The following is a 27,342-nucleotide window of genomic DNA, read 5'->3' as shown; positions in this document are numbered from 1 at the left end:
CATGCACGAAGACCCAGGTTTGATTCTTCAATATCATATACATAGAAAATAAAAACAAGAAATGGTCCTGTGGCCCAAGTGGTAGAGCTCTAGCCTTGAGAAAGCCCAAGGACAGTGCTTAGGCCCAGAGTTCAAGCCCTGGGACTGGTAAGAATAAAAAGAAAGAAAACAGAATCTACAGATTACTTGTAACAACTAATGTAATGCAATACAGTGTAAATAGTTTTCATTCTATGTGTTTTTCAAATAAAATGGCTAAAATTTGGCCAGTGGTTCATGCTGTAATCCTAGCTATTCAGGTCTAGAGGATGACTGTTTGAAGCCAGTCTAGGCAAAAACAGTCCTCAATTAACCAGCAAAATGCTGGACTGGGGGCATGGCTCAAGTGGTAGAGATCTAGTCAAGAGCAAGAAAACTGAGAGTTCAAGGCCTAGTTCAAGCCTTGATATTGGCACACAGAAAAAAAAAACTGTCTGTACCTGCTTACTGCAGACAGAATTTTTCTTTTAACTGCTGTAAATCCATGGTTGATTGCATCTAAAGATGTGAAACTGTCAGCTAGAGATGGTGGCTGTTCTTTTTGTACGTCAGTACCTTCTTTGAGGAGTAACCAATTCTTTCCTGTGACCCATCATCCTAGGAAATTCTGGCCCTAGAGATTTTTCATGCCTAATTTTCTAAATTTAAACTCTAGCAGTCAAAAGCTTAGTTTGACTAAGACTCCTTATTTGAAGAGGACTGGTTGGGATTTTGTTGTAGTTGCAGTTGAGTGGGTGGATACTGTGTCTTTGTTGCAAATTCTCCACCAACAATGATTGCTTTCTTCATGAATGCATCTAAGCACAAACATACTTTATCTGTCTCAGCTTTTTTCCTAAAAATCAATTTATTCTCATCAGGAAGAATTTAGATTTTTTTTCCTGCTCCTGTGACTCTAATACTAAACTTGTGTCTATTATCACTGTGCGAAGGAAACAAGCCTCTGGAAGGCAGAACGATGTATTATTGATGTAGGTATTTAATAATACTGGATTGAGTTAGAAACACAGCAATGTTTTAAGTCTGGGTGACTGACAGAATGCAATATTTCCCTTGATAGTAAGAGACGAATGTCACTTCATCTTGCCCCCAAAATATTAAATCCATGCAACATATACAATATATTTCCCAAGACAGAAAGCTGCAAGTCAAGGTCTGTTTTCTTGTCAAATCTAATTTGCTCTCATATCCAGATAATCCTACCTCATAGCTATCTCTTAATGCTACTTTCTTTTCTCTAAAGCCTTTTTTATACTATACTACCTACAGGATAAATGCTAAGATTGGTAGCATTGCATACTTCCTTTATTTAATTACTTTTATATTTGGACTTTAAATTTAATTTTATTTTTTTTGTCAGTTGTGGGGTATGAACTTGCAGCCTACTGTTTGAGTTGTTTTGCTCAAGGCTGGAACTCTACTACTTTGAGCCATAGCACCACTTCCTATCTTTGTATTATTATTATTTTTTTTTGGTTGGTTGTGAGACTTGAACCTGGGCCTGAGCACTGTCCCTTAGATCTTCCACCCTACCCCTTAAGCCACAGCGCCACTTCCGGTTTTCTAGTGGTTAATTGGATATGAGAGTCCCATGGACTTTAGTACCCAGGCTGGCTCAGATCTCAGCCTCTTGAGCAGCTAGGATTACAGGTGTGAGCCACCACGCTCTGTGGCCTATCTTTGGATTTTTGAAACACAATTTCAGGCTGTCCAGAAACTTTCTGTGTGATCGTTTGGCCTCAAACTCATGGTTTGGCTGCATCAGCCTCCAGAATGCTGGCATTGGCTCATTCAAGACACTTCCTCCTCCTCCTCCTCCTCCTCCTCCTCCTCCTCCTCCTCCTCCTCCTCCTCCTCCTCCTCCTCCTCCTCCTCCAATTTAACACTTGCCTACTTTTTGGGCTCATTTGTAGGAACTCCTTATTTGTGGCCATGAAAATGAAGAACTTAGGTGTCCAATTTTAGGGAATGCAATTGAAGCTACCCTTCTGCATCCACTTCTGTGCTTGCGGAGATGCTGTAAATCCTTCATGCTCCTCTCATCCAGTATAACTACAACAGGAATTCTAATGCAGGTCAATTCTTATGCGATACAGAGTCCTTAAATGGGTGATTTTGGTTGCAAGACTCCCCCAGGCTTCTCTGGTTGACAGTCTTACATCCATGACACATCTGAGATTTTTCTAGCTGTCCTCCTCCGTTCTCTTTCTCTCTTCCAGGATCACATCTGCCTTGTGGACTGAAGGATTCCTTTACCTTCCCTGCTCTTTCTCTAGATATTCCCCTCCTACCACTACCAAACAAGCTCTTGTATGTCTAATCCCATTTGGCATTTTCATTTGGGAAAATGCTAACACGTGGTACCAGTAGTGATTTTGAAGAAACAAGAAGAGTGTTTTGGGGGAACTGTTTCATTTACTACCTGCAGACAAAGATATGTTTTACAGGGATTAGGCATTGATACGAGTAGCTAAAGTTCTCAACATAGGTAATCCAGGAAAAAAAAGTTCCAGTGATGGGTAATAACATTGCAAATGCAATGCATTGTGGGGGACAAAGGCATTTACAGGGATAGCAGTATTAGCTGGTTACTGGCAAATTTGGGGTGCTGTTTTGCAGAGGGAATGTAAGAAGTGGAGAACAAGCAATAAAAGGCTAAGCATTGAAGCCCAAGGTCTTCCTTTGTAGTTTATACAGAAGGCTCTGCAGTGAATGTCCCACATTGCTGAGTAGCACACTGAATAGCTGATACTTTGAATCTCAGAGTTTCAGAGACATTTCAATGTTCAGGTCTGGGCTATGGTAAGGTCAGGGCCTTAACTAAGTAAACTGGGATCCTGAAAAACATGGGACAAAAGTATCTGTATGGATATCCCTGATAGTGTTGATTCTATAGACCTTTCACTGCCTTGAAAGCTTTTAGTCGTGGCTCACCTCCAATATTTTTTTGTCCTGTGCTGTGATGGGAACACTCATTCACAAGTGACAGATGTCTTCTCAGTACTTGTTCCTATTTCATCTCCTGTTATCTCGCTACTGCTCAGTGTTACATACCAGCATCCCTTGGGTCTGAGAAGAGAAAAAGTAAATTATAGACTAAAAAGCGCTTTAAATTGAGTTAGCATTTGCAAACAGAAGCTAGGAAAATGGTTCTGGTATTACATTTTGAGAACACTTGATCAGAGGGATCAGAATATTAAGGAAAGGATTTATTAATGTAAGCATACTCTCTTGAAACACAGAATTTCACAGAATTTCCTTTTTATGCTTTCAGAGGCTTTGAGAAAGCACTCATAGTTAAACGAAACTAAGTGCTAAATGCCTAAGTTGGATGATCAGGTGGTAGAGAAAGTGATAAAAAGGCTTGGGAAAGGGGCCTGAGGTTTTGCCTAGTGGTAGAGTGCTTGCCTAGCATGCACGAAGACTGTGGTTTGATTCCTCAGTACCACATACATAGAAAAAACCTGGAAGTAGTGCTGAGGCTCAAGTGGTAGAGCTCTAGCCTTGAGAAAGTCCAAGGACAGTGCTCAGGCCCTGAGCTCAAGCACAGGAAAGGCAAAAAAAAAAAAAGAAAAAAAATCTAAAAAAACTTGGGAAAGTAGGCATGCTGAAAAAGATATGTAATGCGATATTAGAAGACATACCAGGGGGTTATGTTCTGTGAGGCAGTCTAGCTGGCACAGCATAAACTACGGCCAGCAAGTGTTATCGGAAGGACTGTTAGCATTGTTGCAGGCAGCAATGCAATGGGTCTCCACTGCAGACCAGGACTGACCAGGCAACCCATCTCAGACCTGGGCTTACATTCCTATAGTAAAGTTTGTTCCTACCATTTCTATCTTTTTTTACCATAGTTTTCATTCACTGGTAGGTATTTATTACTCTTATGTATTTTTGCCTTTCATCCTAGCAGAGCATCACACAACACTAAATAAATGTTTGTGAAATGTTTTATGATATGAAAACTCACAAACAGAATCCAATCAGCAACCCAATCAAGAGTAGGAAAGAGGTCTGGGAATGGGGTAGAGTGCTTACCTATCATGCATGAAGCCCTGGGTTAGGTTAGATTCTTCAGTACTACATAAATAGTAAAAGCTGTTGCACTGTGGCTCAAGTGATAGAGTACTAGTCTTGAGCAAAAGAAGCGTAGGGGCATGGCCCAAGCCCTGAGTTCAAGCCCCAGGACTAGCAAAAAAAAAAAAGATTAAGGAAGATGCCTAGCACTGTGGGATTCACTAATTATATGACACATTATGCTATTTAGCCTCATAGGGGTCTGACAAGAAGGGCTACAATGTTGCATGAAAATCATTAAAATGTTTTTAAAGACCAGAATAAGAAATATAGAAAAAGCTATGCTGAAATCGCTAAGAGGAAGAAATCAATGCATATGTGTGTGTGTGTGTGTGTGTGTGTGTGTGTGTGTGTGTGTGTGTGTGTGTGTGTGTGTGTGTATATCACCACCCTCCCTTTCTTTAGGTGAGGAGTTACATTAGCTTTGGATGAGTAGTGAGACCCAAGAACAGAAGTTAGGCCTGGTAAATGAAGTCTTTGACCAGAAAGGAATGCATCACAGACTAGAAAGAACGATTGCCTCTGAACTTTGAATAATGATCGACTTGTCATAGCCCCATTATTTCTGTTTGAATAATAATAGACCCATTTTGTAGATTCATTTCCTCCACATTTGGGCTATAGAAAAAATAATAATATAGAAAAATGACTGTCAGTTGCCAAGTTACCTTATACGTCAATAAAAGCTCAAACAGGAAGGCTTCAGTTCAGAGGTAAATACACCTGGACTAGGAGAATCATCTCTCCTCCCTCATCACACACACTGTGTCAGGTAGGAAATACTTCTTTCCCTCTTTTCATTTTCCCCTATGCTTTTCTCGATTGCTAAATTGGACTTCTACATGTGAATCCCCCCCTCAGCCTTTTTTAGGTGAAACCTCTCAAAATGCTTTCAGTAATGGATTTCAAAGCCTTGGATGTGGATGATCATTGGTAATCTGAATCAAGGATTTCTTCCATCAGCTAATTTCATCCCTCAAAGCCTTTCTATGGTGACAGTATTGCTTTCCAAGGCACAGATGAATGGGCAGCTCTGAGGACACACATGGAAACAACAGTGCTGGGGCTTGAACTCAGACACAGGATTCCTTTTGCGGGAGGCTTTGAGATGTAGATTCTTGCAGGCATGGAAGAGTCTTCCATGGCATTGCAGCCTGTCTGACCCACTTCTGATGCAGGTCTCAGATTGAATGATACTCTGACACATTCCACTACATCCTTCTCTGGCTTCTTATCCTTTACCCGTTACCTTAGGGTCCCTGATCAATCATATCTAATCCAGTTGTAGCAACTTCCCTACAAATCCCCAAGGCTTCATCTATAAATATATTTCTTAAATCTGCCATGTTTTCTCTTCTTTTGAATCGTTAAAAAAAAGTAGTCTCCCTCTGCTGGAGTACTCTGTCACCTTACATTGATTTATCAAATTCATCATTACATTTCAAGACTAAAAGAAAATAGTCCTTGATCCACTTATCAACTGAGGGACATGTAGGTTGGTTCCATATTTTTGCTATGGTAAACAGTGCTGCAATGAACATCGTTGTGCTAGTGGATTTAGTTTGTCCTTGTTTCTGGACAAGGAGTGGAATTGCTGGGTCATAGGGGAGTTCTATGTTTAGTCTTTTGAGTAACTGCCATACTGCTTTCCATAGTGGTTGAATGAGTTTGCACTCCCACCAACAGTGTAGTAATGATCCCTCCTGGCCACATCCCCTCCAGCATCTGTTGTTACTAGATTTCTTGATGCTGGCCATTCTAACTGGAGTGAGGTGGATGTGGTATTTATACACAATGGAATTCTATGCTGCTGTCAGAAAGAATGACATTGCCCACATTTGTAAGGAAATGGAAAAACTTAGAAAAAAATCATATTAAGTGAAGTAAGCCAGACTCAAAGGAACATAGGTTCAATGGTTTCCCTCATCAGTAGAAACCTTGGGCTCTCCTAGCAGAGATTTACAATAGAATGAAACCTAGATTTACAAGGCCATACAGAATGACGTTAAATGAAAGGACCTTCAAGCTAAAGAAACAAAAGCCATACAATGAGTGATTGTTGTCCTTAATGTACTATGTTATCTCTCATCTCTTTTGCTGTCCCTTGATTACCTCATATTGTTATAGTATTTCACCTTGTTATCTGATATATTGTATATATGCTTGATGGGTTATTTGAAATTGGATAGGGAAGGAGGGAGAACAACATGAGCAATATGGGGGGGGGGAGGGAAATGAGGACCATGACATGAGAAAGGGTATCAATGTATGTGAAGTAATGCACCTTCTATCTGGTGAATATAATGTACCCTTCTATTAATTACAATAAAAATATATAAAAATAGTCCTTAACTTAAAGGACTCTAGCTATAATTATTTGTACAATTTCCCCATAATTAGACTTTCCTTGTATTTCTAGATATCTTTCAGAGATTCTGGAAAATTGGCTAATAAATACTTATAATTCATTTAGTAATTCTGCTATGATGATACTGTAAGAGTAAATGAGATAACTTGGTTTTTAGTTAGGTCTTCATTACTTGTACTTCTTTTATCAGAAGACTATTTCTCAAGGGAAAAGCTAAGAACTTTTATTGAGCATATGGAGAATATTTATTTAGTGTTAACTGAGTAAGAATGTTATTAAATATGCTCTTTACAGTATGATTTTGGAGGCTAAGCCTGCAATCCTAGAAGTTATACTCCCATATATCATACTTTTGATTATTTAAATTGATGTTTTTTTCTTTTCTATTGCAGGTAATGTACCTGTAAAGGATATTTTTTTGTTGTTGTTGTGTTTTGACTTTGTTTTGTTGTTGCTGTTGTTTGGTGCTGGACCTGGGCTTGAAATCAGGGCCTGAGTACTGTTCCTGATTAGTTTTGCTCAAGGCTGGTATTTGCGCCACATCTCCATTTCCAGCTATGTTTTTTGGCAATTTATTGGAGATAAGAGTCTCATAGGCTTTCCTACCTGAGCTGGCTTTGAACCACAGAACCACAGTCCTCATATCTCAGCCTCCTGGGTACCTAGGATTACAGAAGTGAGGTACTGGTGCCTAGTAAGGATAAGATTTAAAACAAATTTAAAGCATTTACTGCTTTGGGGTGCAGCAAAGGGCTACAAATGTTCCTAGTATTCTCAAGTTCCTAGGCTCAATCTCCAGCACCAAAACTTCTATGGAAAGAAGAAAAAATGTAAAAAAATTACTTACATTTGTTATGATTGCTATAATTGCCTTGGGTTTTCAGAATAATACCCTTTTTTGGTTTTCCTATGATCTTGGTACTTGTCATTTTTTCATACATTTTTATTGTAATTAATAGAAGGGTTACAGTATATTCACCAGATAGAAGGTGTATTACTTCACAAACATTGATACCCTTTCTCATGTCTTGGTCCCCATTTCCCTCCCTCCACCCCTGCCCCTCATCTTGTTTTCCCCCCTTCCCTATCCTATTTCAAATAACCAAATACACATATATACAGTATATCAGATAGGAAGGTAAAATACTGTAACTATATGAGATAACCAAGGGACAGCAAAACAGATGAGAGATAACATGGTACTTGTTATTTTTTTTTTAATTTCTTTTTTGACAGCCCTGGGCCTTGAACTCAGGACTTAGGCACTGTCCTTGGGCTTTTCCCTTAAGACTAGAGGTCTACCACTTCAGCCACAGCACCACTTCTGGCTTTTTTTCCCCCGATGTATGTGGTACCGAGGAATGGAACCTAAGCCTTTGTGCACGCAAGCACTCTATCAGTAGGCCAAACTCCCAGCCCTGTACTTGTCATTTTTAATTTGAATTTTGTGGCTCCTCTGCTGATATCTGCCTGATCCACTCCACGGCTTTAAGTACCATTTCAAAAAATATTTTATTTGTGCTGGGAGTGTAGCCTAGTGGTAGAGTGCTTGCCTAGTATGTTTGAAGCCCTGGGTTTGATTTCTTGGTACCACATACACAGAAAAAGACAGCAGAGGCACTGTGGTTCAAGTGGCAGAGCACAAAGTATACAAGGGCAGCACCTAGGCCCTGAGTTCAAGCCCCAGGACTGGTAAAAAATATTTTATTTTATGTTAGTAAAGGGTACAATCCATGCCCATAATATTACAGTTATAAACATTTACTCCCCCAACACGGGAGCACCCAAATTCGTCAAACAAACTCTCTTAGAATTACAGAACAAGATAGACTCAAACACAATCATAGTGGGAGACCTCAATACACCACTGTCAACAAATGACAGATCAACTCAACAAAAATTAAGCAACGACACCATAGCCCAGCTGGGCTTAACAGATATACACAGAGTTTTCCACCCAAGGGCAAAACTTTTTACATTTTTCTCAGCAGCACATGGAACACACTCCAAAATAGATCATATAATAGTTCATACAGAAAACTTAAGCAGATACAGGAGGACTGATATAATCCCATGCATCCTATCAGACCACAGTGGAGTCACACTAATTCTGAACAATGCAGTCAAAGCCAAAAAAACAATCAATCACTTGGAAACTCAATAACTCCTGGGTAACAGATCAGATCAGAAATGAAATTTAAAACTTCCTTGAATGTGATGACAATCAAGAAACATCACAAAGGAACTTATGGGACACAGCAAAGGCAGTTCTAGGGGGCAAATTTATCGCACTAGGAGCCCATATTAAAAAGACAGAAGAGCACGTAAATAACCTTAAAAAAACTGAAACACCTAGAGGAGCAAGAAAAAGTTAATTCTAAAACAACTAGAAGGACAGAAATAACAAAAGTAAAATCAGAAATATCAGAGATTGAAATAAGATCTACTATACACAAAATTGATAAATCAAAAAGTTGGTTCTTTGAAAGAGTCAACAAAATTGACAGACCCCTAGCAAGATTAATCAAAAGAAGGAAAGGGGAGACTCAAATAAACAAGATTAGAGGCCCCACGGGAACAATCACAACTGATTCCCAAGAAGTTCAGTTCATAATGAATAGGTACTAACAGGGCCTATATTCAAAGAAACAAGAAAATCTAGTAGAAATGGATGGTTTCTTAAATAAATATAGGCTACCCACACTGAACAACAATGAGGTAAACAAATTGAACAAACCAATCTCTTACAATGAAATTGTGGAAGCAATCAGGGAAATGCCAACCAAAAAGAGCCCAGGTCCAGATGGACCTGCGGAATTCTACAAGACGTTTAAAGATGAAATAACACCTATACTCTTGAAACTCTTCCGAGAAATAGAAACAGAAAGAGCAATACCAAACTCATTTTATGAAGCTAATGTTACTCTCATCCCCAAACCAGGGAAAGATCCAACAAAAACCGAAAACTACAGACCTATCTCTCTAATGAACACAGATGCAAAACTCCTCAATAAAATATTAACCAATAGAATTCAGAAACAAATTTAAAAAATCATACACTATGATCAAATAGGGTTCATCCCACAGATGCAAGGCTGGTTTAAGATTCACAAAATAATCAGTGTAATACATCACATCAATAGAGCTAAGGATAAGAATCATATGATAATCTCTCTGGACGTGGAGAAGGCATTTGACAAAATACAGCATCCATTCATGTTGAAAGCACTACAAAAAATAGGAATAAGAGGTACATTCCTCAAAATAGTGAAAGCCATATATGAAAAACCTACAGCCAGTATTATAGTAAATGGTGAAAGACTGGAACCATTCACCTTAAAATCAGGAACTAGACAGGGATGCCCACTCTCTCCACTTCTCTTCAATATAATGCTGGAACCCTTAGCCAGAGCAATAAGGCAAGAAAAAGACATCAAAGGGATCCACATAGGGAAAGAAGAAATTAAACTATCCCTATTCGCAGATGACATGATCCTCTACTTGAGTGACCCAACAAACTCCACTCCCAAACTTCTAGAATTAATAAACCACTTTAGCAAAGTGGCAGGATACAAAATTAACCTTCAGAAGTCAGTAGCCTTCTTGTACACCAACAATACACAAACAGAAGGCCAAATCAAGAAAATGATCCCATTCGCAATAGCCCCCAAGAGAATAAAATACTTAGGAATATACTTAATCAAAGATGTAAAGGACTTATTCAATGAAAACTATAAAAGCCTAATGAAAGAAATTAAAGAGGACACTGGGAAATGGAAAGACATCCATGCTCATGGACAGGGAGAACTAATATAGTGAAAATGGCTATACTGCCAAAATTGATATACAAATTCAATGCAGTCCCCATCAAAATCCCAAAGACATTCTTTATGGAAATAGAAGATATAATCCAAAGATTCATGTGGAACAAGAAAAGACCTAGAATAGCCAAAACAATTCTAGGCAAAAAGAGCAATGCTGGTGGTATTAGAATACCAGACTTCAAACTCTACTATAGAGCCATAATAACAAAAACTGCTTGGTATTGGCACAAAAACAGACCAGAAGATCAGTGGAACAGAATAGAAGACCCAGAAATAGAACCACATACCTATAGGCAACTTGTATTTGACCAAGGAGCCAAAGATATACAGTGGAACAAACACAGTCTATTCAATTATTGGTGCTGGCAAAACTGGGCAGCCACATGCAGAAAACTAAAAATTGACCCTAGCCTTTCGCCGTGCACAAGCATTAACTCAAAGTGGATCAAAGACCTCAAAGGTCAGACCGGAAACTGTGAAACTGCTACATGATAAAGTAGGAGAGACACTGGAACTCATAGGCACAGGCAACAGATTCCTGAACAGAATCCCAGGGTCACAACAGATTGGAGAGAGACTCGATAAATGGGACTACCTAAAAATAAAAAGTTTATGTACAGATAAAAACATAGTTGCAAAAGTAGAGAGACAGCCAACCAACTGGGAAAAGATATTCACCAACAATACATCTGACAAATGCTTAATATCTAGTATCTACAGGGAACTCAAGAAACTAATCCCCCCAAACCCAATAAACCATTCACTAAATGGACAAGGGAACTAAAGAGAGACTTATCAGAAGAAGAGATTAAAATGGCAGAAAAGCATATGAGAAAATGTTCATCATCTGTGGTTATAAATGAAATGCAAATAAAAACAACCCTACGTTACCATCTTATCCCAACAAGAATGGCCGAGATTTTGAACTCAGACAATGATAGTTGCTGGCGGGGTTGTGGAGAAAAAGGAACCCTACTACACTGCTGGTGGGAATGCAGACTCGTTCAGCAACTCTAGAAAGCAGTGTGGTTTCTTAAAGAATTGAAAATTGACCTTCCCTATGATCCCGCCATACCACTTCTGGTCATCTATCCTGAACATCATGACCCAGGATATTATAAAGACACCTGCTCAGCTATGTTCATCTCTGCACTATTCACAATAGCCAGGCGATGGAAACAATGCAGATGCCCTACTGCAGATGAATGGATACAGAAAATGTGGTATATATACACAATGGAATTCTACATAGCCAACAGACAAGATAAAATAATGGCATTCACAGGGAAGTGGATGAATCTAGAGAGAATCATATTGAGTGAGACAAGTCAAGACCTAAGGATCAAAAGGTGCATGGTATCCTTAATATATGGCTATTAAATCCAAAGAGTACAAGAGCGAGGACTCAATAACTGCATACCCAAAGCTATGGACATGGTAATGGAAATATAAACATAACTATATAGACATAAAAATCTATGACTCTATAGGCATACTGTTTTATTTCATAAATTAATATGTTTCTATGACATACAAACCCTTAGCCTAATTATGATTAAGTTCTAAATACTAAGCCAGTGATTGTAAATAGAGATTCCCTCCTTGAACACTTGTTTGTTAAACTTGTCATTTAAAATATGATGTAAAAATCAACGTTAATAAATTCTTTAAAAAATATTTTATTTAAGTAGCTGTGAAAAGGACATCCTATTTAACAAAGTAGTTTATGGGTGCAATGTATCATGCTCAATTACATTTCTTTCAACGTTCTTACCTATCCCTCCACTATCTACCCCTTCCTTCACTCTCGTTAATCTTGTAGGATATACATTGGATTGTTGTCTGTATTCCCCCTCTACTAGTCTTCATTTGTGTACCTTTTTACCTTTGGCCCAATCCAACCCTTTCAAGTATTTGCTTTCCGGTATTTCATTTTGCTGAAATTTGATTTTGGCTGTCTAAGGAATTACATAAATAATAACTTTTGGTTGGATATAATGACACACATATCTAACTATGGGGATTATATTATTTGAAGTTTTTGATTGTAGATAATGGAAAGGAAATATGGATAACTTAATCAAGGAGAAAGTCATTCACTGGTTATGATTCAAAGAATTTGAAAATAGGCAAGAACTGAGAGGAAAGTACTATGCACGTATCTTGTAGCAGGAACTCAAGTACATTTCAGTCTTTTTGTACAAGATTAGGCAAATTGGCATTCATTTGGCATTCCTAGAGATGAGTCTCAGCTCCTTGGTTAAAGAAGTTTTGGTAACAATCTTGATGGAATTTTGTTGATTCATCCATATGTAAGCCTGTAATGGGAATTATTGAATGTGCACACAAATGGAATGGAGTTTTCAAAAGAAGAAATATAAAAAAGTTCACCATACCAAATCACAAAAGAAGTGCAGATCAAAACCACACTAAGATTCCATTTTCACCCCATATTAGCCATAATCAAGAAAACAAATGACTTATGTATTTTTAATCCCTGTGTACATCACCTTTATAATAAAAATAAAAAATCAGAAAAAGAAAACAACAAATGTACTATGTTATCTCTCATCTCTTTTGCTGTCCTTTGTTTATCTCAAATTGTTACAGTATTTTACCTTGTATATATTGTATATATGTTTATTTAGTTTTTTGAAATAGGATAGGGAAGGGGGGAAAACAAGATGAGAGGCAGAGGTGGGGGGGAGGGAAAAAGGGAACAAGTCATGAGAAAGGGTATCAATGTTTGTGAAGTAATGCACCTTCTATCTGGTGAATATACTGTAATACTTCTATTAATTACAATAAAATATATGAAAAAAGAAAACAACAAATGCTATCAAGGATGCGGAAAAAAGAAAACCCTCATACACTGTTTTAAGAATATAAATTAGTGCAACTACTTAGTAAATCGATATGGAGGATCCTGAAAAGACTAAAAATAGGCTATCACTCTGATTGCCATACTGTTTTGAGCATGTATCTGAAGGAAAGTAAATCAATCCTTGTGTACTTGTTTATTGCAGTACTGTTCACAATAACTAAACAGAATCACTAATGAGCTGAGGTATCAGACATCAGATGAATGTATAAAAAAGATGTGGCACCTATATACCATGGGATCCTACTTAACCATTACAAAATCATGTCATCTGCAGGAAAATGGATGAAATTGGTAGATATCATTTCGAGTGAGAGAAGTTAAGCCAAAAAATTCAAATATTATGTTTTCATTCACATATGGAAGATGGACATTTAGATACATAAAATTATATATGGATACATCACTGTATACATATACATAAAGTTATATATATATACAAAAATATATAGAACATGATTCTGACTGGAACACTGTTTGGGAGGATAAGAAGAGAGGAAAGGGAAAATAAAGGATGGAGGGTAAATAATTTTGCAACACATTGAAACTACATATGAATGTGACATAGAGAATCTGCAATGTGAGTTGTTAATTAACAGGGTCTTGGGGCTTGAGGAAAGATAAATGGGTGCTGTTATGGTGATGGATATCAACAGGAAAAGGTTGGGATAATGGAGAGGGAGAGTGATAATGAATATGGTTGAAATAGTTTGTGTATATGAAAATAGAACAATAGGCAGGTTGAGGTTTATATTGTGAATGGTAGAGTGGTACGGGGAAGTGGGTGGGATATATTATGTATATATATATATGTGTGTGTATGTAAATGTCACAATGGAACATCCTTTATATAACTAAAATATTGCAATGAAAAACTTAGGAGACAGGTAACCAGAATGTTTCCTGTGATGGCATCATAGTGGTGTTATGTATACAAATTAATTACTGTTAAAATGTTAATACTCAAAACAGTTTCCTAGATAATAGTTTCATAGAAATAAAATAAGTGATTAGGAAAAGAGATAAAGAATAAATTTAGGAAATAAGTATCTTGGTAAGCTATCTTAACCTAATCCAAGCTAAAAGAGCAGTTTATAGAATAAACTTTTAGATTAAAGTTGAGGTTTGATTCTATCACTACATTTTTTTTCTGAGTACATTTCTCTATTAGATATATAGTACTGATTTCTGTACAGGTTTCCTGTACAGGTTTCTTGTTTTTTTGTACAGTCCCTGTTTCTGTACAGGTTTTCTGTTTTTTTTTTTAATTTATAAGGCATTTGTTTCAGTTGAAAATATTGACTGTACTTATATTTTGGCTTCCTAATTTTTGTGCTGGCTTTGTAGAGCTTGAGATATAACTGGAGGAGACTAACAGAAATAACAAACATGAAATATAAGTCAAAATAAAGTTTGTAGGAAGATGGTATGCACGGTGGAATAAAACTGCAGAGCAATGTGCATCTGGGTATAAAGTTATAATTTTAAAGTCAATCTGTTGCTCATGCCCTGGCTCCTATAACTTCTATGACTCAATCTTGTGATAGTTTTCTTCGTCTTTCTTTTATCTGGCCAACTGATCTCTTTGACAGTTCTCAAATACTCCAAACATGCTTTTTTGCCTCTGTTTGGAACACACTTGTTACAGATAACCACATCACTAGATTCCTCAAGTTTCCTCAAATGTATCTTTCTTGGTGAGATTGTACCTAGCCACCTCATTTAAAAGTACTCTTTCAGTTCCTGTGGCCATTTTCCCATTTCTCTTACTTGGTTTGCTTTCTTTAACGATGTGTGTATAGACATGTAATAGACTATGCCATGCACTTATTCATTTGTCGTCTATCTCTTTCCACCCTAGATCTTAAGTTCTGCAAAGGCATGGCATTTCCATGCCTGGGACATAATAGATACTAAAAGATTGGGTAGCTGATGCATGACAAGATATCTGAGCTGAGAATAAAGTGGAGAACTTGAAAGACAACAGCAGTTGGGACCAACCACTGTGTGACTTGAAACTTTTAGGGCAACACATATTTTCTTTAAATTCCTCTGCATCTGTTCCTGAAATCTGGAGAAATTCTTGTTACCAAGCAATGTAGTAGTGAGGGATCACTACTGCACTGTTGGTGGGAATGCAAACTTGTTCAACCAGTATGGAAAACAGTATGGCAGTTCCTCAAAAGACTAAACATAGAACTCCCCTATGACCCAGCAATTCCACTACTTGGCATTTACCCAATCATCCAGAAACAAGGACATAGTAAATCCACTAGCACAACGATGTTCATTGCAGCACTATTTACCATAGCAAAGATATGGAACCAACCCAGATGCCCCTCAGTTGATGAGTGGATCAACAAGATGTGTATTTACACACAATGAAATTCTATGCTGCTGCCAGAAAGAATGACATCACCCCATTTTTAAGGAAATGGAAAGACTTAGAAAAAGTCATGTTAAGTGAAGTAAGCCAGACTCAAAGTAACATAGGCTCAATGGTTTTTCTCATTTGTCATAATCAGTAGAAACCTTGGGCTCTCCCAGCAGAGATTTACAATAGAGCAAAACGTAGATACATAAGGCCATATAGTATGATGCTAAATGATAGGACCTCCAGGATATAGAAACAAAAGCCATATGATGAGTGATTGTTGTTTTTAATGTACCATGTTATCTCTCATCTCTTTTGCTATCCCTTGGTTATATCAAATTGTTACAGTATTTTACCTTGTTATCTGATATATTGTATATATGTTTATTTGTTTATTTGAAATAGGATAGGGAAGGGGGAAAACAAGATGAGGGGCGGGGTGGGGAGAGGGAAATGGGAACCAAGACTTGAGAAGGGGTATCAATGTTTGTGAAGTAATGTACCTTCTATCTGGTGAATATAATGTAACCATTCTATTACTTGCAATAAAATATGTGAAAAAATAAATAAGAAAGAAAGAAACTGGATGGTATTGACCTTTATAGTCCATGACGCCTCAATATCCTACTTTGATTTGCTAAGAGATTACATAATACATATTTAACCATGTAAGAAGATAATTTTTCTTGACCTCATAGCCATAGAACTGTGTCATGCTGATTGCTATTTTCTTTCCCCTGTTGAGAGGATAACCCTGAAATTATGCTTATTTTTATATGGGTCAATGATTAGCAATTTTATTTACCATGAAAGTTTTATCTTGAAATTCATCAGGGCAAAAAGACAGAAATAACACGTAATCAAATATCTATAGAGGAGATTTTCCCCTGAGGTTTACTTCTAACACCCAAAGTTATGCTTATTATTTATCTTGATACCTGCATATGTTGTTTTTACCTTTTTTTTCCATGAAATTTTGGAATTAAAATTCATCACAGTAGAAAGACAGAAGTTGCAATGAGCCAAGAAGTGGTAGAATGGTGGCAACAGATGGTATATGCTAATTTCATTCCTTTTATCACCTGTGCATTAGATTAGGTTGTTATGCAGAGCATGTAGTTCGTCCTTTCAGGCATGAAATAGAATGGATTGCTCGATCATGAACATAATAAACATTTATAGATAGCTGGCATAATTTGACACTACACCTACAACTTGATTTTAGAACATATTAAAATTCTACCAGGCCTGAACCTCTATGCTAAATATCAGTATGTAAAATAGGTAGGTAGTATTGTGTGTATCTTCTTGGTTTATATCTTTGCTAATCTATTAATACACTAAAACTTTAAAAATGTTAAGAAATTATATATTATCATCATAAGTTTTTGTTTTGTTTCTGAAGCTGTGGGCCCTTAACATTCATGGAGTGAATACTGTTAAATCCTCTGGGCACTTGTTAGTAAATGAAAATAGTAACTTGATATTATTCTCCATTCTTTTTATAACAACACATTAGTATTTGCTTACTGAATTCTGTCAGTTACTTCTACCAAAGTGGCTACTTTTTGTGTTTAACATTTCTTAAAAGTGCTATTATAGTCTAGGAGACTAAACCAAGTGAACTCTAGGATATGGAAACAAGAGGTTTATCTTTGTGATCGTTGCTCTTAATGTACTGTGTGAAGTTATTTCTTTTCTTTTTTTTCACTTATGGTGAATCTCAAGTGGTTACTGTGTCTGACTTTGTTACTTGGTATACTGTATATACATTTATTTGTTCATTTGAAATAGGAAAGGGAAGGGGAAAACAAGATGATTGGGAGGGGGTGGGAGGAGGGAAAGCGGAACAAAACATGAGAAGGGATATCAAGTTTCAAGAAGGAATGTACCCACTACCTGATGAATGTAATTGTAACCTCTCTATACATTCTCCCAACAATAAAATACAATTAAAATTGCTATTATAAAAGATATTCTACAGAGGAGTTACAGTTATGTAAGTAAGGAAAAGAGTACTTTTTGGACGTCACCCGTTCCCTCACTCTCTTCTAGTTTTTCTTTCCCAGCCCTGCCTACAAGTTAAATAGTTTATTTTCAATGTAGCCAAGTGGTTAGTTTGACTGCATGCTTGTGTATAGCTTTTATGCCTAGGCCATTTGAATAGATCTATTTTAAAAATTAAATTGTTAGCCTTACAACTAATAAATCTGAGTATAAGTACAGGTAAAAAAGGAAGAATCTCTGAATTCTATGTAGTAGAGGCATTACTCATAAGAGTCTAAGTTGAAACTACACAAAGCGACAAGGGTCAGTCTTTGGTAGCTGTTAGCCTTTTCATTTCTTTATACTGTAACTTTAAAACCACAGTGGGCTTTAGGCACTGTTGTTAGAGGTTTTGACATTCAAAAGAAAGCACTTGATATTTGTGAGCAGTGGCATTTACCATTCATACACCCAACTAATGTTTATTGAAACAAATTTGCAACCTGGAGTTGGTAACTCACACTAATCCTAGCTACTCAGGAAGCTGAGGTCTGAGGATCAAGGTTTGAAGCCAGCTGGGGTAGTAAAGAGCCACGAGACTCATATTTGTTATTGTTTTTGTTTTCTTTTTGTCGTGTTTGTCTTATAGGGGGGCGTGGTAAGGGACATACAGAATTGGAGGGACAAAAGGTAAAGGAATGCAGCAGTGGTACCCACTAGACACTATGTTGCAAATGAACTAAACAACCTGTGGGTGGGATGGGAAGGAAATATAGGGAGAGGAGTGATGACATTGTCCAAAAAGAAATGCACTCTTTATCTGGCTTATATAACTGTAGTTCGTCTGTATTATCCTTTGATGATAACAATACAACTATTTTTCTAGCTGGTCTGAGCATGGTGGTTCATGTCTGTAATCCTAGCTACTCAGGAGGCTGAGCTCTGAGGATCTTGGTTCAAAGCCAGTTAGGGCACTAAGGTTTGTGAGACTCTAATCTCCAATTAACCACCAGAAAACTGGAAGTGGTGCTGTGGTTCCAGAGATAGGGTGGTAGTCTTAAGCTGAAGAGCTCAGGGCCAGTGCCCAGGTCTAGAGTTCAAGTCTCCCATGACAGACTGTATCCCTCTCTCCTCTCTCTCTCTCTCTCTCTCTCTCTCTCTCTCTCTCTCTCTCTCTCTCTCTCTCTCTCTCTCTCTCTCTCTCTCTCTCTCTCTCTCTCTTTCTCTCTCTCTCCCTCTGTCTATCTATCTATTAAGACACTATCAGCTATAATGGAGATAAGAAGTGAAGAGGAAAGTGAATATTCAAATAGTGATATTTCTAGAAGCATTAAGTGCTTTCAATATGGTCAGAGAATGACTGGGACTCTGATGGCATGCTCCAGTAAAAGAGAAAATGGCTTCTTGAGAAAAATTACATTTGAGCTGAGATTTAAAAATAAAGAAAACAATGGATACAGAAATCTAAGAGAGTGATATTGTCCTCGGAGTAAGTGAATAAATTGTAAAAAAGCAGGGCAGAAAGACAGGTAAGGGGCAGATAATGGGGCCTAGAAGACAATAGCAAGTAACTCTTTTATTTAATTTCAATCAACAGTCATTGGGAAGGAGTTTTTGTTGTGTTTTTTTTTCCTTTATGTTTTTGTTTGTTTGTTTGTTTTCTCCTACTATTAGAACTTGAACTTAGGGCCTGGATACTGTCTCTGAGCTTTTATGCTGACAGCTGAGCCCAGTTCCACTTCTAGGTTTTTGTTAGTTGGAGGTAAGAGTCTCAGGGACTTTCCTGCTCTGGCTGGCTTCAAACTACCATCCTCAGATCTCAGCTTCCTGAGCCAATAGGATTACAGGGATGAGCTACCAGCACTTGGCTACAATGAAAGTTTTGATTAGCACTAGTTATAATCTAATAAATCCAACTCCCCCAAATATCCTGGCTTTACTGAGAAAAATGTAATGGAAGTTATATGGATACACTGGAAACTAATGTTTTCTTATTTTGTTATCAGAGGAAATTAGAGAGTTCATGTGCAAGAACGACCATCATACCTCTTATATGCTTAAAAATGGAACACTGAGGCATTGTTCTTATTGTTACTTGAGAGTATGTTAGGTTCAGGCTACACACTCACTCACACACACATACACATACACTTTTTGTACAAGGCCAGCTACACTTTTAGTGCTAATTAAGCTTTAAGGATGCCTGAGTCTTTTAGTAACAGACGAGCCTCAGTTGAGTAGCTTGCCACTTGATTCTAGAGTGCTTTTAGTTTTCAAGTTCACCCAGATGAACAGTATCCATGACGACGGCAGATGTGATTCATCTATCCCTAGCTTTCAGTTCCTTTGGGACATTCTGTTCCCTAGGATGACATTTGGGGAGCTCATATACTCTCGGAGCCATCTGGCCTAGCTGGGCTGGTAATTTGAACACTTACTCACTTAACCCCTTTTACCATTACGGTCCTAAGGCTGTCTTATACAGAGTAGTTCACATACAATTCTGCAACGTCACAGCATCATTGTTAGGATAAAGGATATTAATAAAATGACTCTAGGAAATTTAGGAAGTCTACTTCTGCATTGTGGGCCGGCAGACTCAAGTTCAATGCTCCAGGTCTGGGCTGAAAGATGAAGTAGGAGTTTAGAGATGGTACTTAGAGCTGCTCCAACTGATCAGAGGTACCCAATATGTGTGCCAGACAAGACAATGTGCCAGACACAACTACTAGTGCAGTCGTACCACTGCTACAAATCTAGTCGATTACTGCCAGCTGGTCCTGCTAGTTACATTAACATCTGCTCATAGCCCTATCCTTGATCGCTACAAAGCTCCATAAGATTTTTTCTTTTTCTCCTCCTCCTCCTTCTTGTCTTCATCCTCCTCTTCCTTTTTTTCTCCCCCTTCTTCTTTCCTCCTTTCTTCTCTCCTTTCCTCCCTCTTGCTCTCCCTTCCTAAATCTTCCTTCCTTTTCAGGGACTTTTCTTTTTGCTGTCCCTTGGGGGATATTGTTAGGGGTCTTGGTGAAAATCTACCCTGTTGCATTTTAGAAAGAACAACTTTTCATTCGTTGCTGTTTTTCTTTAATAATGGTTTGAAATGTGGCAGGGATTGCATTCTAATGTGTTAAATTCAGAACAAATATCTATCATTTTCCACTGGAAAAATTTCATTAAAAACCATGGCTTTTTTTCTATTTAAATTGCAGAGGGAAATTCAGAAATGGAAGATTTACAGACTGTCTTGAGATTCTCAACTGAGAAAACTCTAAGTGGAAGGATTGTTAAGCTGACTGAATAATTGGGTCCATTAACTTTAATCCCTCGAATAATGTAATATAACTTCTTGGTCACATTGTGGGTATAAAATGTAATGTCAGGAGGACTGTGCTTTAAAGCAGTTAGAATAGAAATCATGATTTTGTGCTTCATAAGGATTGAGAAAATCAATCACAAATTGTTCTCCAATGCATTGCCTTCTTATCTTTCATGTTCCTGGATCACTTAGCATTTGTTTTAATGAGCAATCATTCATTCAAAAACTTTGATGGAGCATTTCCAGATGCCAGGTGGTTAGTTAACATGGCTATAGAACGTGGTGAAGCAATTTCACCTGTCTCCTTTATCTTGGCTTCTGTTCTGCAATGGAGGGCGTTAACTTTTTTGACCATATACACCGGATCTCTTCAGAGGCAACTTAATAACTGTTTCCTAACTACGGCATTTTCATTGCAATATTCTTGCTTGATTTGCCTGTTTTGCTCAGCAACGTTAATTTTTATTCACCTTTTGTTGGAGTTATCAGTATTAAGTAGATTCCTGTTGTTCTTTCAGAAGGTGGCAACAATCAGATTATAGTAACGGATTTTTGAAACATAATTTGTGAGAAAATGTTAGATAAAGGTACAAAAAACTTAACTAAGCTTTAGTGTTTTAGACATGGTTCACTCTAATACATGGGAAGATTGTGTTATAAAGGAATACCAGAGAGTATCTGCAAAACAAATTAAATTTGATCAGCTATGTTAGTATGTTTGGGATGCCATATACTGGGTGGCTTAAAAACTACAAATAGAATTTGTACAGTTCTGCAGATCAAGGGCTAGGAGATTCATTTTGTAGAAAGGGCCTGCTTTCTGGTTCACAGGTGGTGACTTTTGGTTTTGTTCTTACATGGAACAAAACTGCATATAGATTTAGTAGAATCTTGATGGGCCAGCAAGTTACATGATCTCTTGGAAGACAGATAAAGATAGAGGTAGAAAGATAAAGAGAAAGTTCTTGCACCGAAGGCCAAAATTCCTTGTTCTAGAAGTATTTCCAAGTAATAGTTTTTAGTATGTTCAATACAAATAGCAGCTGAAAAGAATCCACTCACTTCCTTTCCATCTTTCTATCATGTGCAAATTTTATAAAAAGCACAAGTAAATTGTTGGTACAATTGTCTACTGATGTGTCAAATATAGCCCATGAAGAGTTTAGGATCCCAAAATATAAGTAATTTATCTTATTATTTTGGAGAGGACAAAGCAAGCTAGTCTCTTGCTAAATGAGACATTGTTACCCTCCTCTTTCCCTAATGCTGAACATTTGACATTGCCATGGATACGGAATGATTTCACTGAAAGCAAGATCTCAGGTTTAATTTCATTAAGTACTATTATGCAAGATATAAGAGTACAAGCATTCTATGACATCTAGTGAGTGCTACTCATGGCTAAACTTTCACAACAATGCTATGGCTAGCTATGTTCTGCAAATTAGGAATCTTGGGCTTTGAGATGTTAGTGTTTCAGAGGACATGCAGTTAGATATGAATAGTCCCAGTATTCTTTCCAAAGTCTATCATAGTCCAGACTTGATCATTCATTCTCTATATTATCCTAATTTTATGATGCATAAATTAGCATGCTGCAACTTTTATAGATTATGTAGGCTGATTCTGGGATGAAAATATCAACTGGACATTACACTCTTCCTCCCTACATATTTGTGCTTTAATTATATGATGTTCATTAGAGCTCAGTCTAAGTTTGGTAGCATTTAGGTTTTAAAATTTTTGTGGAAATCATTTAAAATAATCTTACTTTGCTCTTACTGAGAATAAATTACTATAATTTCCCAGCTTAAATGTGTTAAAAAAATCATGATGGTGACTGCTCTGCAGTTTTCCTGGAGTACATAGGAGATCTTAGGCATTAATATTTCATGAAACTTGAACCAAAAATAGAAATAGTTGAGTATAAGATCGCTTTGAGAGATAGTTTAATATGGCTTGGGTAGTCCATGATTGTATAAAGAAAAGGGAGACAGGCTGTTTGTCACAGGGTCTGCATGTACGTCATTTACAGGAAGTGCTGCTCTCATCTATTGTATATCCTGCACTGTGAAATTAACTTGAATTACAAATAGGATCTGGCCCAGAGTAGCTGCTTATTTGCTTGCAGGACAATGAATTCTAGGAATATCACAAAATTTTAATGGTTTAGCATTTAAAAATCACAGCTAGATTAAGTTCTCAGTACTACTGTTTTAAGGGGCATAACTAGTTTTGAGGAAAAAAACCCAGAGTAATATTGGACAAGGTTTAATGTGAGGATTATTCTTGATGATGAACTTCTTTATGTTAGGAAATGCATAGGAGATTAGTAAGATACACCTCTGTGTGTGTGTGTCTACCAGGTTTTGCCTTTGTAGAGACAGATCATGAAGGATATGACCTTCTGAGTGGAGGAATCCTTGGATGGATCTATATTCTGAGGGCATTAATGGGAAATGGTTAAGAGTAAGGACTTTTAGAATAGGAAGGAAGTGTGTCTTTGGGCCTTCATCTTGTTCTGGCCCTTTGCTCTGTGGCTTTTTCTCTGCATCCTGGCTGCCATGATACAAACAGCTTTTTACTACCATGATGAAGTAACACTTTTAAAAACATGAACTATAAGTGAATCTTTCTGCTTTTAGGTTATTTCTGTCAGGCATTTTGCAATAGTGAGGAGGAAAGTAAGAAACACAATTTTACATTAGTCATTTATAAAAGGAAGAATAATGTTTCTGGGAAACCAGTGCAATGCATTGGGAATACCCAAAAAGCATATGGACAGAAGTGTGAATAAAAATGGTGTGTGTGTGTGTGTGTGTGTGTGCATTTGCTCACACTAATCATACTGGTAAATGATAGATTAAAAATGAAAATTTAAGGCATTCCAATAAAGGCTCTACTTTAGAAACTTCTATGGGAAATCAAATTTAAAGCTTATTCTTTATCGTTACCCACTACTGTTCAACCTTTTGACTACTTCCTTGAACTCTTTCTTTCATTCCCCATTGCAATACTGTAATAATTTAGGGAAGATAATCTGAAAGATATATTGAATAATAAATAGCATTTAACTGGATATGAATGCAAGCATGATACAGAGTCTCAGGAGTACAAGCTATTGATGAGACTTCATGAAAAAAGTAATATATATGAAAACAACTGAAAGATTATACTTTCTTAGACTTAAGTCTGTGAAACATTTTTGACGTTTTCAGTCACAGGGTGGTTTGTTTAGAAACGACAGAACTGCTCTGCATTGTTTGGGTTTTAGAAATTTAAAAGCAATCTTGGGCCTAAAGCTTGAAACTAGCTTTGGAAAACAATTCTTTTGAGCCAGACATACTTCTTGCTCCTTCACATCTGAATGATCTTACTCTGTGTGAAGTTTTTCTTTTCTTGGCACTGAAAGCCAGCTGGCACTGAGGCTGTGTCTGCCTTTTGTGGATAGGATTCTTTGTAGAATTCTTACGAATATCGCTTAAAAGAAAATATAGACTAAAAGAAGGCTATGTTTTCATTTTGCCAAGTTATTACTTTAGTTACAAAAACCAATAATTCTCTGAGGAAGGGTGTATTCCACACTCTCCATTGCTATCTTGACTACTCTGGTGTCATGTTTTGTTTTGGTTTTTTGATATTTATAAGATCTTTCTACTTGATGTATTCGGCTCCACTTCCGCCTCTTTTTTTTGTAGTCAATTTAGATCAGAATCGCATGGACTTTCCTATCCCTAGCTATCTTTGAACCAAGATCCTCTAAACTCAAACTCCTAAACAGCTACGATTATAGACTTGAGTCACCGCCCACCCTGTCTCCCCACTCAAAACTCTTCCATTCTGATTGGTAATTTCTCCACCTAAATGTAATGTAAGGCTAACTATACTTGTGAATCCACAAGCTTATTAGCTGCTCATTGCCTATATAACAGACCTGAAATCTGATAGTAAGCTCTTCTAGATATGGAATACAACACGTATTTGAGTATACATGAAAAGTCAATCAGCTCGTATTGGTAGACATCATTATTTCTCCCCTAATGAGACCTACACACATTATTTAAATCTAGGAGATGACTGACCAAGAAAGTTCATTAAAAAGATATGTATTTTTAACATGTGTATATAAATCTTTAAAATATTAATTTAAGGAGCTTGGATCAAATGACAATTTAGCTTTGCTCAATTACTGTTTTTGTTTTTTCTTTTCTAGGCCCAGAGCCTGTGTGCTGTTCAGGAGCTTCTTTTGCTCAAAGCTCACACTCTACCCCTCAAGCCACAATTCTACTTTTGGCTCTTTTTTGTTTGTTTGTTTTGGTTATTGGAGATAAAAAATCTTAGACTTTTGTATCTGGGCTGGCTTTGAACTGTGATCTTCAGATCTGAGCCTCCTAAGCAGGTAGGGTTGTAGGTGTGAGCCACTGGTGCCCTGTAACTACTGTTTTTTTTTAAAAAATATATATTTAATTTTTTATTGTCAGGATAATATATAGAGGGGTTACAGTTATATTCACCAGGTAGTAGGTGCATTACTTCTTACACATTGATACTCCTTCTCATGGTTTTGTCCCCATTTTCCTCCTCCCACCTCCTCCCAATCATCTTCTTTTACCCCCTTCCCTTTTCTATTTCAAACAAACAAATAAGCATATATACAATATACCAGGTAACAAAGTCAGACACAATAACAATATGAGAGTAACCATATTTACATTTAATTTTACTGAAGTATAATTTATATAAAATAAAATAAATCCTTTTGTCATGTTTGATTTACTTTGACATATATATAATAGAAATATATCCAAATAATCACCAGTTATATTTTAAGTATAGGCTACCTTTAGAACCTTCTTGCCCTTTTATGCTATTTTTTTGTTTTGCCAGTCCTGGGCTTGAGCTCAGGGCCTGAGCCCTGCCCTTGGACTTTCTCAAGGCTAGAGCTCTACCACTTGAGCCTCAGCACTACTTCCAGCTTTTTTCTATGTATGTGTTGCCAAGGAATCGAACCCGGGTCTTCGTATATGCTAGGCAAGCACTCTACCACTAGGCCAAACTCCTAGCCCCCTTTTATGCTGTTTCTAATTTCCCAACCCTGCAAAGGCATTACTATTTTTTTTGCACATATTCAAACTACTGAGTCACAATTTATGTGTAAGATCACATATAAATGTTAAATATGCAGTTTTCTATAGCCATTGATTTTTAAAAAGTATATCCTTCCTATAACATTTTGTTCTTGACTTGTCAGCTCTACTTTGTCGTATTTAGAAAACTTGCCGATCATTTGGTTGTATAGAAAAACCCTCAAATGTTCTTTTCTCCCTTTACTTGAACTCAAAGAATGAGCTCTGTGTGTAATAATTATAGTACTTCATTGCATAGTTCATCCCACTCACAAATTATGCAATACAACTTATTCTTTTTTATGTTGTACCAGGGTTTCTCAGGATTTTGATCTTGCTAAGCAAATGCACCATCCCTTGAGCCATGAACCCAACAAATAAGCTTTTTTTCTACATGGGGAGGTGTTGTGCTTGTGCTGAGGCTTGAACTTAGGGCTTTGTTTTCTTTCTTTGCTTTCTTATTCCAGGCTGGAACTCTACCACTTGAGCCAAACTTGCACTTCTGGCCTTTGTGGTTAGCTGGAGGTAAGAGTCTCTTGATTGTGCCTGAGAGCTAGCTTTGAAGCATGAACCTCTGTGTTGATAGTTAGGATTATAGACATGAGTCATCAATGCAACAATATTCTTGATACACAAAACTATTACTGAAAAACTTCAGACTCAATGTCAGACAAAGCAGATATAATATTATGCTATGTAATTAGAGCGAACCTACTATTAGAAGATGTCTCAGACTCATGAATCATGAGGTCCTTGAAACATAGCTATCAATGATATTCCAAGTTGATCTTACCTATAAAATTAGGTGAAGGTAGAATATAAATGTCAAGTGAACAAATGAACAAATGAGTCTCTTTGTGCTCAAGGCTAGCACACTACCACTTGGGCCACACCATTACTTCTAGTTTTTTTTTTTTTGTCTGAGCAGTTTGTTAGAAATAAGAGTCTTATGGACTTTCCTGCCTTCTGCTTAAACCATGATCCTCCAATCTCATTCTTCTGAGCAGCTAGTATTACAGACATAAGCTGCTGCCTGTGTCCCAAAAAACCCTTATAAGCAAGAATAGTTTAAGTGATAATAGTTAAAATGAAGACTAGTTTTTAGACTGTAAAGCTAATAGAATGATTTTTTATAGTATTTCTCCAATTTACATATGGGTTTCTATAACAAACTATTACAGCTATTTGGAATTCCCAAGATATTTCTCATAAAGATGTTCCTGAGCTTGTTAAGATTTGCAAAATAAATAAGAATTATAATTACATAATTATATATTCCTCAATTGGTTCAGTTTTCTTAATTATGTAATATATCATGTCCAAAGCATCATTTGAGCCCATGGTGATGCAT

Source organism: Megascapheus bottae, chromosome 13 (assembly GCF_031878675.1).
Source record: "Megascapheus bottae isolate mThoBot1 chromosome 13, mThoBot2.hap1, whole genome shotgun sequence".
Taxonomy (NCBI): domain Eukaryota; kingdom Metazoa; phylum Chordata; class Mammalia; order Rodentia; family Geomyidae; genus Megascapheus; species Megascapheus bottae.
The sequence above is the reverse complement of the archived record's forward strand: the minus strand, read 5'-3'. Positions refer to the sequence as shown.